This window comes from Natator depressus, chromosome 8 (genome assembly GCF_965152275.1).
Source record: "Natator depressus isolate rNatDep1 chromosome 8, rNatDep2.hap1, whole genome shotgun sequence".
NCBI lineage: Eukaryota > Metazoa > Chordata > Testudines > Cheloniidae > Natator > Natator depressus.
Window position 1 is genome coordinate 13943050 of NC_134241.1, and position 16546 is coordinate 13959595.

The following is a 16546-nucleotide window of genomic DNA, read 5'->3' on the forward strand; positions in this document are numbered from 1 at the left end:
GGGCAGCGCCCGATGTAGTCTTTAGCCCCCAGCCTCTCAGCTGCGGCTGACACCGATTAACAGTCTAAGACCCCAGCCCTCGGTGCAGGGCTGGGCTGATAGCAGGCTGTACCTAAGCCTCTGGGCCTAAGGCAGCCAGAAAACACACCCAGTCAATAGCTCTAGCCCTTTGGGTGGCGCAGAGCAGGGAGCAGGCTTTAGCCTCAGCTGGTAAGCAGAGGCAGCCAGCAAACATACACAGTCTCGGGGTCCAGATTGGGATGAGCACCCACACAGTCTAGGGTCTCCAAAAGGGTTGAGCACCCAACAGGCAGTCTAGGATGCTGGAACGGGTGGTCAAGGAGCACAGGCCTCCTGGCCTAAAGTGGGGAGTCAGCAACCCCAGAGTTGGGGTGGCAGGGGGACATGGGCCCCCCCAACTCCACCATGTCCCAACCCAGGGTGGTCTGCCACTGGGTCAGCAGGGATCCAGCTGCAACACACCAACTGAGTAGCGGTCAGCCCTGTAGCCAGACAGTCGTTGTCAGCCCCTGGGCTGCTTCCTACCTCCCCGGGGTTTGGTACCTCTGGCATCACTGGTCCTTGAGCTACTCCAGGTATACCGAAGACGGTAGTCCTGGCAACTACCTAGGGGTGACAGTGGACGAGAAGCTGGATATGAGTCAGCAGTGTGCCCTTGTTGCCAAGAAGGCCAATGGCATTTTGGGATGTATAAGTAGGGGCATAGCGAGCAGATCGAGGGACGTGATCATTCCCCTCTATTCGACACTGGTGAGGCCTCATCTGGAGTACTGTGTCCAGTTTTGGGCCCCACACTACAAGAAGGATGTGGATAAATTGGAGAGAGTCCAGCGAAGGGCAACAAAAATGATTAGGGGTCTAGAGCACATGACTTATGAGGAGAGGCTGAGGGAGCTGGGATTGTTTAGTCTGCAGAAGAGAAGAATGAGGGGGGATTTGATAGCTGCTTTCAACTACCTGAAAGGGGGTTCCAAAGAGGATGGCTCTAGACTGTTCTCAATGGTAGCAGATGACAGAACGAGGAGTAATGGTCTCAAGTTGCAATGGGGGAGGTTTAGATTGGATATTAGGAAAAACTTTTTCACTAAGAGGGTGGTGAAACACTGGAATGCGTTACCTAGGGAGGTGGTAGAATCTCCTTCCTTAGAGGTTTTTAAGGTCAGGCTTGACAAAGCCCTGGCTGGGATGATTTAACTGGGAATTGGTCCTGCTTCGAGCAGGGGGTTGGACTAGATGACCTTCTGGGGTCCCTTGCAACCCTGATATTCTATGATTCTATGATTCTAACTCCTCATCAGGGTCCATCTCCTCCGGGGGCAGGATGTGGCAGAGTGCAGATTCAGCGCTGGGTTCCACAGCAGGGCAGAGGTCCCTCCCCTCCGCCGGCTCCAACCCAACTGAGCTGCAGAGCCTTCCTTTTATACTTCCTGCCCCGCCCTGGTACTTCAGGTGAGGGGGCGGGGCGGGTTCGGCTCTGCCCACCAAGGGGAGTGTAGTGCTCCCTTGTGCTACAAGGAAGGGAGGCCACTCTGCCTCACTACATGGACATTTCATTTTTACTTTTTTAAGTACATGACTGTCAAACATACTTTATTGCACAAAGTGCTCAAAGCAGAGGTACTTGGAAGCTCAATTCATATGTTAAGAGGTTTGGATGTTTTTAAAGAAAAGAAGCAATGACATTTTGAACAAGACCCATCAAAATAACGAACAATGTTTACTCATGCAGCATACACCATATGAACCTATGGACCATTATTTTTCCTCCTTGTCCAAAAAGGTTCACAGTGATGGGAAGGGGATAGTATTCTTGGAACTAAATACTAATAGATTTCCTTTGATTAAAAGGACATCCTAGGCACAAATCACAGAAAATCCTTCAGCTCGTTTCGTGAATGAATTGCTCGACATGAATTGAGCTCAACATGAATTGAGCTGACGAAGAACTATTGCATGGTGCCGAGAAAGAAAGTTAATCAATTACTAAGCTTGGAAAATACCCAAGAGAGAGAGTGAATTCTCCAGTTTATATTATGATTGATCCCGGATAATGAAGAGGGTGGGGAAGGAAGTGGTACATTCATATACACATTTGATGTTGATATATTATCTGCATAAAACACCAAATATTAAAATAATTATTCCCTAGACTCCTCAGGATAAGAAGCTCCATATCATTTCTGGAAGCATAATTCCTAGCACATTTCGTAGCCCCATGATAAAAACAAATGGCATGTAGCTAATAATTTAGATGTAGCTGAAAAGAAAGGGAATAAGAATCCTACAGAGAGGGGCGGGAACTGTTCAAACAGATGAGCGGAGCAGAGAATACGGAAGAGCTACAATGACCATATGATGAGTCTGTATTGTAGTATTAAGTGTTTTTCCTGTCAGAAGCGTTGTCAAAAACCTTCCCACCTATCAGTAATGGAAGTGAATAAACTCAGTGCTCACCACAAATGTTGCCATGGCAGTGAGAGTAAGACTACAGGAATAAAATCTGGCCAGTCAAAGGAACCTATGATTACACTTAAGACAAAAATCAAGGAGAAAGATTTACGTTTGCACTGCCTTCTTTTCTTTTACAGTGGTGCAGTTATACCTTGCCTTCAAAAAGTCTGAACAAGCCAGTACATACATTACTCCAAATAAACTTTTATATAAGTGGTTTTTATTCACTCCCACAGTAACATACAAAAACCCAGGAACCTTTCTTAACTTTCCTTGATTAATCATTACAGATCCAAAATGGAACAGCCTAAAAATTACAGGATTAGCACAATGGCTTGTGATTCACCCCCTTTATTCATTCTGAAGTCCTAGGACGAGATGGCATTTAGTCCACAATTTGGGAGAGGACAGAAGTGCACCACCAGAGCAGACAGCAGGCAGGCACTGTGCAACATGCCTTCTAGACCTCCCAGGCATGTGAGACAGCTTAGCTATACCCATACTCCTCCATGGGCTGCAGCATGTTCTCCCCTCTCCTGGCCAGTACACAGGATGGGCAGGATCACAGCTCCATCTCCTTAGCCCTTTCCCACCCTCAGTAAGGTGGCAAGTGGCCCTAATGATGCTATCCAGAAATAGTTCTTGAAATCAGGGAAATAGGCTGACTGCGGTAGCGTTGGGACCCAGCTCTCAACTATACAAGGCCAGCCTGGGCGATACAGTGTTACACAAGAGAACAGATGTTGCTTTTCAAAGCAGAAGTTCCCCACACAGTACCCAATACCAGACTAGAGGCCTAATCCTGCAAAGTGCTGAGTATCCTCAACTCCCAGTGAAATCAGTGATCTGAGGATGATGATGGACACGTTTCAGGAGACCCTCAGTAACTCAGCGGTTCAGGCTTTTAAAAACTCAGATGGCTGTCGTGTTCACTTTAGTGAAGTGAGCTTAGGTCTGCACGCCAGAAATTGCCACTGACTCACTTTCTTTTGAATGGGAATAATACCAACTGTAATGCCCTGGGAATAAATCTTCCAGATTTCTGACCAGGACTTTGGAACAATCAAAGAAGAGACTGAAAATCCACCACAAGTTTTAAACAATTTCACTTTCACTGTATTCACACCCCTTTCGTCTTTATTTTCTGTGAATATTCTAGCAAACAAGTTTCCTGGCAGAAATAGGCATGGAAACAGCCAAGTTTAAGCAATAATTGAAGAATATTAATGAAGAGACATTTATAATGGACAATATTTGCAGTAGAAATCTGTTTCTAAGACCTATGCACATCCAATTAGGGAACGGAAGCATGGCATGTAGCCAATATGTCCATTTGATACTTAAAGGACTATCTATCGGTGAAACTTTTTGAGCAACCCATATACCGACCTGGTGAATTATTTAGACCAAAGACATAGAAACTACAGCTTTACTGTGTGGATAATTCACAAACTATAAGAGTAGCTACAACTGTCAAAACAGCTTTCCCTTGATTTAAAAGCAACACATTCTAAAGGCATTGAATGTTTGTTCTATGAAAATTTCTATGAGCTTCCTGTTTTCCAAACAGATTTACACATTTGAGCTGGAAATTATACTTCACAGCTCCTGTGTGGTTCCACTACTTGGTTGGGATCATACAGCTAAAACAGACAAGTCAAATATTTAAATAAATATGTAAGTAGAATACTGTGAAAGTGAAAACATTATGAGTAAATAATTAATTAAATCCAGATTGTGTGGCTGCCTGAGTTCTTTGGCGCATTCAGAGGCAGAATGGCCCAGTGAATAGGACACCTGACTGGGAGTCAAAATCTAGATTCTATTCCCAGTTTTGTCATTGTCTTACCACATAGTCTTTGGTGGCCATTTACCAGTTCTGTGGCTCAATTTTCCAGTCTGTAAAATGGGGATATACCACCACAGACCTTTGTAAAGCTGTTGGAGAGCTATGCATACGATATACTATATAAATGCTAAGTTTTATTGGGATATTGGTATTGCTGTCTTCCATTCTCTTCTCCCCTCCGCTCTCTGGAAGATGAATTACTTGCCTATGTCTTAGCAAATGATGTTCTTCTGGAAATAAGAATCATTGCTCCCTCACTTCCTCCTTCTAACCCAATGATCAAGAAGGGTGAGCCCTATTTTGATCTCAAAGTCTTCATATTAATAACATCATACATTATATCTGACAGCCTCTCACTGTCCCTCTAACCTTCATGTGGCTGCTTCTATTGTCAGCATTATTGGCTCTCTCATTTCCCCCCCCCCCCCCCAACAATCGAAGTGAAGAGATGTTTTGACTAGATCCACACTCTTTTAGCAAGTAAAAGTCAGTAATAATTTGGAGACATCCTGGGGTATAATTTGAGGATATAATTTACGAGACCACCAGCCAAAGGTGAAACATAAATGAAGTGTTCCCTGGATTTATTACGGTGATTTGTATTCTCAAATCCCTAAGCAGCAATTGTTAAATGAATACATATAGCAGGTTCATGACTAATTAAATGGTAGCTTTCTAGCTGGTCATTCAGTTACAAGGCATTTTGTGCTCAAAAGCAGAGTTTCTCAAACTTTTGCATCTCCGGTGAAAAAGGAGAATTGAAAAATAAAGGTTTTTTAATATTGCATATGTTAAACAGAACCCCCAAAATGCATGTAGTCAGGGGAATATTTCAAAGGATATATTTTCTCTTCTGCCGTTGCACCATTTCATCATTACTCAAGAAGATAGATTAGTCACCTAGTAACCAGGCAATCAGGATGCAGGAGGGCAGCCCTCATGCTGGAAACAGAAGAGGAGAACGATGGGAAAAAGGAATGATCATCCCCATCCTGGACAGGCCAAAGAAATGTCAAATCACACATGCAAACCATTTCTGACTTCATTTGTAAACTGTGTGTGACCACCTTTTGTTATGTATACGCACAGTGCCTAGCACAATGGGGCTCCAGTCCTTGACTGGGTCACCGCAATTTCAGTGCAAGGCAATAATAAAACAAAACATCTAAGCCAATAGAAGCCATGCAGCAAGGCCACAGAGCAACTCTATGCTTCCTTTCTAAAACTAAAAGCCTGTGGATGAAGTGCAAGCGTGCATAAGAGAAATGACATGCGCTAATTAAAAGCATTACACAAGCTACAGTAACCCGTTTACCATTCGGAGATCCCAGCTCACAGTCCTGTGCTCATCCATCAAACAACTCAACCTCTTTAAACCTGTAGTTTTAAAAACTAATATTCAATAATACAGAAGTTATTTTCTTGAGGCATCATTACGGAGAAATCAAGCCACCTTGAGAGGGCTTGAGACATAAGTTTTTTCCTGGAGGTGGCTCTTGTCTCAGTAGGACTCTTGCAGCTGAACATTTTGGTCGTCCTATTGCCCCACAAGCATCTCCTTCTTGCTCTGCCATTGCTGCAGCTCCAGACTGAGCACTATGTTCCGATCCTAGAGGGCTTGCAGAGCCATCATATGCTCCTTCTGCCATCTCTGCAGCTGGTTCTGCATCCTGAAGAAACTTTGCATAGCTGACTGCATATCCTGTTGCAGTTCTGGTTGCAGATCTGCAGAGATTTCAGCTCCTCATCCATCCTGTGCTGAATCTCCTTGATTCTGGTCCTGCTGTCATTGTAAAGAGCTTCTTTCTCCATCTGTAGCCCCAGGAAACTCTTGCTGCCTTCTCAGTTTCTCAGCTATTGTTCAGCTCTTCCTGGAGACAAGAGGTCTTGACCTCTTCACAATTGTTCCTTTAGCAGACTCGTCTCCTCTTCCTCCACCTCCCATTTTAGTTCCACTTCTGACAGCAGCTGCTAGGCCTGGGAGGTGCTGATGTCTGGGTCTTGCTGTTGGTCAGGATCTCCTGTAGTCGCTCCTTGTCTGCTCGCTTCAGTTCTTGGTGTGGCAGCAGCTTTACACCCTTCAACACGGTACTGTCTTTCTCCTCTAGGATGTGCTGCCTGTCCACAGCGTCCCTCACCTCCTGTTTCAGCTGGTTGATGGTGTCCATTGACCACAATAATCATATCTAGCTGCCCTTATAGGAGTGGCTCCTTCTCAAGCTGTAGGGTTTCCTCAAGCCCCTCCCATTCCAATTCCTGGGAAGGTTTCCCTTTGCATAACTCCTTTTCCACCTGAGTTTCCTAGTGACAGGCAACCTGGCATTCCTTGGATTCAGAGTCTATTGGCTATTCTCCAGTCATGCCAGGGATTTCCCTACACCCACCCTGAATTTCCCCAACACCCCCCGCACCCAGTTTTGTGAACTAGTTACATGCAGTGTTGCCAATTTAGTGATGGTTTGGAAATTTGAATTGAAATTGAAACATTAATACACACTTTAAAAGCATATACAGTGTATGATAAAATACATGTATCTGAAAAGGTACAATAGATTTGAAAAGTATGAACATAGACTAGCTTCCTTATACAGCTGTTGTTTTTATGACCATGTCAGTGCATTCATTTTGGTGCTGGGGGGAAAGGCTTCAGGACCAGATTGTATTTACATTCACACCTAATCTACCTAGGTATCCAGCAAACGGAGCTGTGTTGCCCAAGTGATAGATTTTGGCTGGGGTTGGGTTACAAATCACTTGATGCGGGGGCGGGGGGTGGAGGGAGGTGTAATGAAATGTTGTTATTCTTATTGTATGAGTAAAGGGCAGTAGAACTGTACTTAGCCTGTGCTGATTTAGGGCATTGAGAGAGAGGATGGGGACAGGTCTTTTGCTTGATGGTCTGCCTAAGTCACAAGTACTATTAGACCTGCCCCTCTCCACTGTTTAAAGACAGAGCTGATTAGGCTCCATAGATAGTCTTTTGTTCTGTTATGTGACCACTATAGCTGAAATCACTGATAATCAGGTCTAAGTGCTTTAGGCCCGCTGTGGGACAGTACTTCTGTGGAAGAGATCGCCCAGTCTGCACTAACAGTGAGGTTCCCCCACTGAGAGCTCAGCTGAAATCACGGAGAGCTGGGTGGAACCTCAAGAGACCAACTCGCAGAGGTCACAGTGGCAGGTGGCAGAAGAAGGTGACGGCACAGGGCCATTGGCAACAGAGCAATGGAGTGAATGGTGGCACAACAAACAACAATGGCCAGAGCGAAAAGTGAGCAGCTGGAGGAATGAGAAAGGTGTCTTCTTGCACCCACACCTGGGAGGTGAACTCATGTGAAAGCACCTCTGAACTCTAAGTCTCCACTGACCAAGGACAACGCTGGTGAGTGTTAATGAGGCTGTTACACAACACAGTTCATGCAAACAAACATGGCTGTGGCATCATACTTTCTATTTAGGCAAGAGATACCACACACTACAAACTGGAGGCCAATGTTAAGTGCATTGTCACTTGTTCATCCTGAAGTTGAACACTGGTTCCGAACAAGACCAGCAAATGCTCACTATCTTTCTGCAAGAACCTCAACTGACTGGCTAGACACGTGTGGTGCAACAGTGAAAGATTCAGCAGTTGAAAAAGTGAAGAACTCTCTCAACACATTCAAAAAATTTGCATACATGGCTGATGAATGCACCAATGCAAATGGTCATCAAGTATTAAGTCATTGTGTACATTATCTTGATGTCAGTGGTAGGCCAGTACATGCATTTCTAGATGTTCAAGTTATAGAAGACAGATTGGCTGCATCTGTGACAACCCACATCTTAGAAGAGTTAAATGCTTGTCAATTGGACACCAAACAGATGGCTGCTTGTGCATTTGATGGAGCTGCAAACTTCTCTGGAAGACATGGTGGAGCACTAGCACTAGAAAAGTGTAACCCTAGTCTCTCCTATATACACTGCAGAGGCCATCTACTCCAACTAGCGCTAGTATGAGCTGCAGACTCTTCAAAAGACATTAAAAAAAGCTATAAATGTAATGTCTTCATTACATTCTTTTTTCAGCAAGAGTCCAAAAAAACTGAATATCTTGGAAAATACAGAAGATACACTGGGACTGAAGTTCAAATTAGTCCACTCTGGGAAAACCCTCTGGCTTTCTCATGAGCGATCTTTGGCTGTTGTCTTAAAATTATTCCAGCCATTATTACTGGCTTTGGAAAGTATCTACCAAGATGGGATGGATCTAAGTAGTGAGGCTGGTAGATTACTTTTGCTACTACGTTCAGAGAAGACTATTGCCATTCTCTCTCTTGTAAGTCTACTGTTGAAACCACTTGGGTCATTAAACAATGATATCCAGGCATCTGCTACAACAGTAGTAGATCTTTGTCCAGCAATAGAAGCTACATTTGGATCAAGCAGAGAGCTATCCATTGAAAAAGTACTGGAAGAAGCAAAGATTTCAGTCCAGAAGGCATTTATGAAGAGGACAAGAAGTGTTTGTTAAGACAACTGAAAAAGTACACAGACTTGATTCTTAAAAATCTACAACAACGACTTCTAGATTCTACTCAATCTCTGCGTAGCTTTTACAGATCCCTGTCCTATAAAACACCAACAGTTGAATGGAGTGAGGCACTACCAGCAATGGGGCTGCCATGTGCTCAGGACAGAATAGAGAATTTGAACACAGAGTGGAATATCATACGACGAATGAATGAAGATTTGACTTCAACTTCTTTTTTATTATCACTAGTGGCTTGATCCAATCTTTATGCTATCTTTCCTGGGCTGAAAGAAGTAGGAATCCATCTCTTGCTACTCCCAGTCACAACAGCTACAGTTGAGCATTCTTTTTCATCATTGAATAGAATTTTGTGTTTTGAAAGAAGTCGCCTTCTGCCTGATCGTGTGAATGAACTAATGAGCATATCAATTGAAGGAATGGAAATACCAGACACACAAGAAGCCAACAAAGATGAATGCATTGCATTCAAGAAGTTCATTAACAGAGTTGTGCAAAATTATAACAAGAAACCAAGAAGGATGTAGATGTAGTGCTTCATAGAAGGCTTGAGTAGCCAACTTTAATTTGCGTGATGATTTTAAAATCTAATAAAATGGTCATGAAACATTTTTCAGTTTTTACTTTGGTGCCATACAACCCACCTTCACCCTCACGGTCTCACCCCACATCGGCCCTGACCCCCCCCCCGACCCGTAAATTTGAACGACCCCCCCCCCCCATTTCAATTCCTGGGGAAAACACTGAGTCATGCTATCCTTGTTATCGAGGCTGCAAGGGAAGACTGGTATTTGGACGTCATCGTTCTTTCCAAGTCCCGTAACTTGGCTTTCAAATCTGTCTCTACTTGGCTGACATGGAGATTTGTTTTCTTAAGCTGGTTGTTCACAATATCCTTGTTGCTCAGTTCCCCCTCCAGCTGAGCCTTCATGCGCTCATGCAGGTACTGGATGTCCCTCTTCAACTGCTGGGCTTCTTGGAGGCTAACCTGGAGTTTCCTCCGATGAATGTCATGCTTGTGTGCCAGTGTGTGGACTCGTTCACTCATCTTAGCCACAAACAAGTGGCTGCTCTTCTTCATGACGAGTACTTTCTGCCTGCCCTCTAGGCACTGGATTTGTTCCTGTTGCTCAGCCGGTTTCGGTAGAAAAACCTGCATTTGGGTCTGCAAATTACTTACCCGTTCAGTAAGACTATCAGAGCCATTGTCACCCCCATGAACCTTTGACTTCCTCTAAGTCTTTGTCCCAGTTCCCCCAACCTGGGTACCCTGCTGCCTATCAGAGCTCTTCAGGCTCCTATATTAAGCTACTTGAGCTCCTCACACACTCATCCTCTGTGGCCGAGGACTGAGTCAGGGCATCCCAGGCAAGCGGGGAAAAGTCTAAAACCCGTGGCCGACCCTATCCCTGAAGCTTGCCCCCTGGCCCAAGCATCTGGGGCTAGCCCAGGAGTGCAATCTCATATATTTCCATAATGACAGTCCCTCAGTCCAAAGTTCTTGTAGGTCAGCATTTTATAACATGCCTTTCTTCCCCATACTTAAAGCAAATTATCCACAGAATACCACTCTTCATGGCCCAAAACTGTGTTCCTTTAGTCCCCTGTCCCCAGGTCGCCTCCTTTGTTCAGCTTCTGCAGCTGCCTGGGTCCCAATGTCCTTAATAGTCCAGACCTCCCCGTGAATCTCAGAGCCCCATGTCAGCCAGCAATTCAGATAATCTCTGGTTGCCCAGGGGCAGACCCAACCAGTGTGCCCCTCTTGCCAACAGTCCTCACACCTGATTGGCAGGACCATATGTCCCCAGTCCCCCTCCTTTTTGATGTTCATGCAGAGGTGGCCTGTCCCATCCCTACTGCAGCCACTAGGCTCCCTGCCAAGCCCTGGGATGAGAACTTGTGGGGTCATTGCAGTTTCTCCACCTGTCTGGGAGGTCAGACATCTCACAGCCCCAGATAGCATAGGCACCTCTCTGCCTTCTCGGCCCTTCTTGATGGGAGAGGGATTTTCAGTCCCTATTCAGGTGCTGCGTGTAAAGGTGGAGGCAGCCCCCGAGCACATCCTTGTGGCACTATGTGGTGGCGCAGATGTGTCCCTCCCCTTCATTTCCCCACTGGAGCAGCAGTTTTACTTTAATCGGCCAGGGCAAGGAATGACTGACACATTAGCAAAATGCCATATCCCCTTTTTAATCAGGTTTCAGGACAGGAATAACTGAAAAAAAAACCCAGTTCATTAGGATACTGGTTCAGGGCTCCTACATTTACAGTCCACACCCAAGTCTCTGAATTGGGTTAGGGTGTCTACTGGTGCCTGGCGTCTACTCCCCTCTCTCTTGCTCCACTTTCTCTTTATATGGCTCAGCCTCTAGGCAGAAAAAGGCCTCCTTGATTATCCCCAGGGTGCAGGCGTTAAAGGGATACTGTACATTTCCCCTGACCCCTATACATTCTTTCATAATTGTATTATTATTCATTATTATTATTATTTGTATAGTGGTAGCACTTAGGGGTCCCAATCAGAAATCAGGGCCCCAAAGGATACAAAAATATAACCAATAGACAGTCCTTGCTCCAAGGAGTCTACTATCCAAGTACAAAACAAGAGACAACAGGTGGATACAGACAAGCTGACAGAGGGGAGTGACAAGCACAGTTCTTATATTCCTCATGTATTGACTTTGTTTCCCACAGTAAACATTGCGAGGGATTGATCAAATAACACAGGGAAACAATGAAAGCGGGCTAATTACTGAGCCAGATGTCCAGTGTCAGAATAAAGTGGAAAAGTTGTATTGTCGTGGAAGACATTTCTTCCTGCCTACTAACTCCAGGATTCCAGAGGAATGCAATCCCTCAGCAGTATTTATAGGCAGCACTCAGAAGAGAGATGGTCCTAAACCAAGCCCCTATATCCCAATAACCCCTAAACATCAACAAATCAGTATCTAGCTCCAAAAAAGAACTTTGCAGCTTAGCCTATCTTTAAATCGTACTATACAGAGCAGTTCTGAACTATGAATGGAAAATCTCTGTCATAGCCTTTCTTATCACAGCATATTCAGCTCAGTAATAGAATCCAAAATGTATCTAGCACTTCCTTACATTTTTCAGATCATATTAACCAAAGCAAAGATGAATATGGTGGAAAATAGAAGTGACTAATATTAAAGATGCCTTACCCAATTGAAATCTGTTAAATTAAAAAACAAAACAAAAGACAGGATGGTATGCGGGACATAATGCAATAGGTACTAGATGTTAAATTATGTGTTAGAGCAATAGCAGAGAGAAAGGAGTTCAGATTCTGGGACAGAGTCTCTTTGTTAAAACATGTATGTCAAAAGGCATGAGCAAATATAGTAAAGGCAAAATTAGGGAACAATTTTGCCAGTTACTGTGTTGAAGTTATCTTGAACTTTTAGCTCATAAAATGTGTTGAGTTATGTTTCTAGAAGTTAAGTTTTAAACTCTCCTTTGCTACTGCTATAGAACAGTGCATGCATCCGAATCAACTACCAACTTGATTACATCCACATTACATGGCTTTTTTCATCATAAGGTCACTGTGAGATTCAATCACTTCAGTCAAATGGCTTTTTAGAGAGAAAGAGAGAATCGCCTATTGATCCCTAAAAGAGACCGTGGCTATGCTGCTATTTCATTAAACACTTTCACGTGAACTTCAAATGTGTGCATGGAATCCCTTCCCACAGGGGTAGAAGGTTGTATTTGTTCATGGCTCTGTAACATTCTCTACATATCATTCTATGCTTATCTTCCCACACGCTGACCTTCTTGTCCCTGGAAGTGCTTACTTCTTTTCTTTTTTATGAAGTTTCTCAGGAAATATGTCTTCCAGTTGATGCCCAGAAAGACAAAACTCAGTAAGAACACGTGTCTTGACTTTACCAGCTTCTCTAAGAGACACTTAGATTGAAATCCATCTCCCCTCCTTTTATTTTCTTGTCCCTTATAACCATGCAGATACACAATATGATGGATTTCTTTGTATGCTTGGAGAAAACAATAGAAGAGTTAGGCTTTTGTTTAATTTCCAGGATTGAACTTCACATAGCAAGGGGTGATATGACTTGTCTTCCTTCCAGAAACGACATCACCAGCTGGCAATTTAAACCAGATCCATCAATACTTGTCCGATTACTGTAACTTTCATTCCTAATATTTACCATAGAATGAACTTAAAATTAATAATGGATTGGGAAGGTATACACACTATCATTATATTTGACTTTAAGGACCTGATACAAAGTCCATAGAAAGATTCTCACCAACTTCAACAGGTTTTGGTTTAAGCTCTTAGTTTGGTGCAAGAATACTTACATTATGAAGTATATGTAAAAATTGCATGCCAACTATTTAAGAGATGAGCTGAGAATTTTGCTTATTATAGTGAGACACATGTTTCAAAGAAAGAAATCTTTAGTAAAGCACAGTTGAATTGGAAACTAAATCTCTGTAGCTTCTCATCAGGGGCAAGTTAATGATGAAAACTAGAAAGGCCTGCAGTCTTTACTTGGCAAAGCTCCCTCTGTCACGGTGGTCTACCTTTATAAGAAGCTGTTATGTATTTATTATTACTAAGCTATCTCTAATCATAGGTATTTGAAGTCTCTAAAGGGAAGATGAGCTGTCAAAACTAGCAGGGCAAAGAAAGGTTTGTTTTTGCCATTCCCTTAAGGATTTTTTGTTTAGAGGAATAGGAGAGTGGAGTTGCATTTCTATGCCTCAGTAAGAACCTGAAGATATTATCCTTTAATAACTAATTCCTTCTCTACACTGGAAATTCTTTTCTGTGCATACATGCATGTATATGCTTCAAGAGGAATACAGAATTGGTCCTCGGTATGCTAATAAATAAATTACACAACAAGCAAAGAATTACGTTGGTCTCAACTATGCTGATTCTAGAAATAATTTTAAAAACTAGCTCGGTTCTCAAACTGAGTGAATAATTGGTAAGTAATAATTTATTCATCAATCTTCATCTCTATGTCTTATAAAGTGTTCAAGAGGAGATCTCGAAATTATTCTCGACATTTTCCCCTTTTACATAAATAGCTCGTGAACAGTTGGTTGTGAATATTCATTATTCAAACTTTGAAATCTGCACAATGTGGGCCAGTAATATAAATGATGTCATATTATTTCTGTTCCTTGATGACTTACGTAACTAAACAGCAGAGCGTGAAATTTGACTATTATAATTTGATATGCGAAGGGTCCTCTGCCTGGGGTTTCCTCATCCATCCCATCATTCCTATAATGATAAATGATGTGGGGGTCTCGGCTATATGGGAGATGGGTCCTGGTACAGCAGGGGGGATCCCCAATACAAAAAGGTTGAGAATCACTGTGGTACATCAACTCAATCTGATTGTTTTTTAAACATTCTGGCTTAAAATTCACATTTCATGTGAATTTATCTCTGTAAAACTCAATTTCTCAGTTGATCATAGAAAGCCAACTTAAAAAAAATTTCATGAACAGGAGCAAATCAACACTTGTTTACGAATTCAAAGGACTATATGTGGGGGAATATTTGCTTCCATTGTCTCAGTGTTAATAGGTACCTACCCATTTGCTAGCTGTATGCTAGGAGAGAGGTCTGAAGTTTTTCAGAATTATTACAGTTGCTTGGAATCAAAATGAGAAACTCAAAGGCAAAAAGCTGGAGGCTTGGTACAAAATGAGGAGCTCCCATCAAAATAGCAGGAAAAGACATTTGTCCTTTAAAACAAAAATTGAAGGCTTCTAAGGAAAAAACGGCAGATTAACCTTAAAATAATAGGTATTAAGAAACTGAAGGGAGTAACCTTTAAGGCATGTCTTCAAAATGAATCCCTGAAGTCTTGAATCTGAATACCAGCGGGGAAGAGAAAGAGCCTTGAAATGAGAAAACATTACTCTGGCAAGTCATCAGAGCCGACAAAAGAATTTAAAAGTTTTGAGCTAGAATACTTCCTTTCTGTGATAAAATCAGAAACCTAAAAGCAGCAGGGAGAGCAAGTGGGCAAAAGAGAATATCAAGGGGAAATAAATCTCTTATTTTAAATTTATTATGTGGTGCAGCCACAGAGGAAAAGATTAAATTCAATTTACTCTGAGTGGGTAACAGTACAGTATATTATCTATTGCTTTATATCCTGCTATCCTTAAAGTTTTCAGTGAAACACAGCTTCACAATTTCTTTCTGTACAACTATCTCTAAACTTTCAGGACGGTGAGTTGTGTACTATTTACCAGGGAACCACGAATGTTCAGAATAGCCATCTGTAAAATCAGGACAATGACACTTCCCTGATTCACAAATAAATGGATGAACTCATGGAAGACAAGGTAGCCTAATGGCTAGCACACTGCACTGGGACTTAGGAGACCTAGGTTCTACTTGCGGCGTGGCCACTCTGTGTCTCAGTTTCCCCTTCTGTATAATGAGGATAATGATGCCTACCTCCTTTGTAATGCACTTTGTGATCTACTGATGAAAAGTGCTAATATAAAAACTAACTAACTTTGTGAAGCAGATAATGCAGCCATGGGAACGGGGTCACCATAACAGAAACAATCAAAATGTTTACATTTGTGTGCTTTACTTTATAATTACATGCTGCAGCATTTTTCCTGAGTCTAGAAAGCATTCATAGGTTGCAAGTTCTGCTTCTGTGATTAACATTAAAGCTTAATAATTAGCAAACCCCACAAATTAGCATAACTATGAGATCTTAACAAAAAGATTATAACCCCTGAATATTCAAAGACACAGCTCACTATGGATGCATTACAGGATGCTCAATCCTCCTGCACCAAAGTACCTCCTGCTTCCTAAAGCTGGACTCACCCGTAACTGATTTTTATAGTGAATTCCTGGACTCTGAAGAGAATGAGACTTTTGCCATACACTTCAATAGGGCCAGGATTTCATCTTTAGTTACGAGAAAGCCACGTTGCCAACCCCAACAAAGATCAGTCCTGCCTCCCCACAAAAGTCAGAGCCTTGGTTGCAAAAATCATGAGATTCTAAAAATAATATTTTTTTCTGCCTTCTGTTTTTGAGCCTTTAACTGTCACATTTTCAAGCTTCTTTCCACAACCACAAGGTTGAGACACTTGAAAGAAAGAAAGAAAGAAAGAAAGAAAGAAAGAAAGAAAGAAAGAAAGAAAGAAAGAAAGAAAGAAAGAAAGAAAGTTGAAAATGCAGGAGCTGGAGCTTTAAGAAAAACACTAAACATCATGAGACTAGAGATGAACTAATGCAAGCTGGCAACATCAAGACAGAGAGGTGGAGATATAGAGCTCCAGCATATTGCCCAGTTTTGTGGTGAACACACACTCAAAAAAATTGTGTTATGTTCACATTGAAAAATACACTTTTTAATGGTACAACAGCAGCTACCTCCATCCCCCAGCAGAGAAAGAGGACCCCAAGGAGACTCCTTATATATTATTCCTGATGGAATTCTGTGCCCCAAAATTAAAAATTCTGTGCCAAAAAATTAAAAATTCTGCGCACTATATTTTAAAACTCTACAAAATTCTGCATATTTTATTTGTGAAAATAACACAATATAATCATATAATTTTCAATTATTTTGGTAATTTATTTCAAAATACCTGTCAGCAAGTATGTCTGTAACAATACAGACAACAAAAAAGATTTAGGAAATGTATTT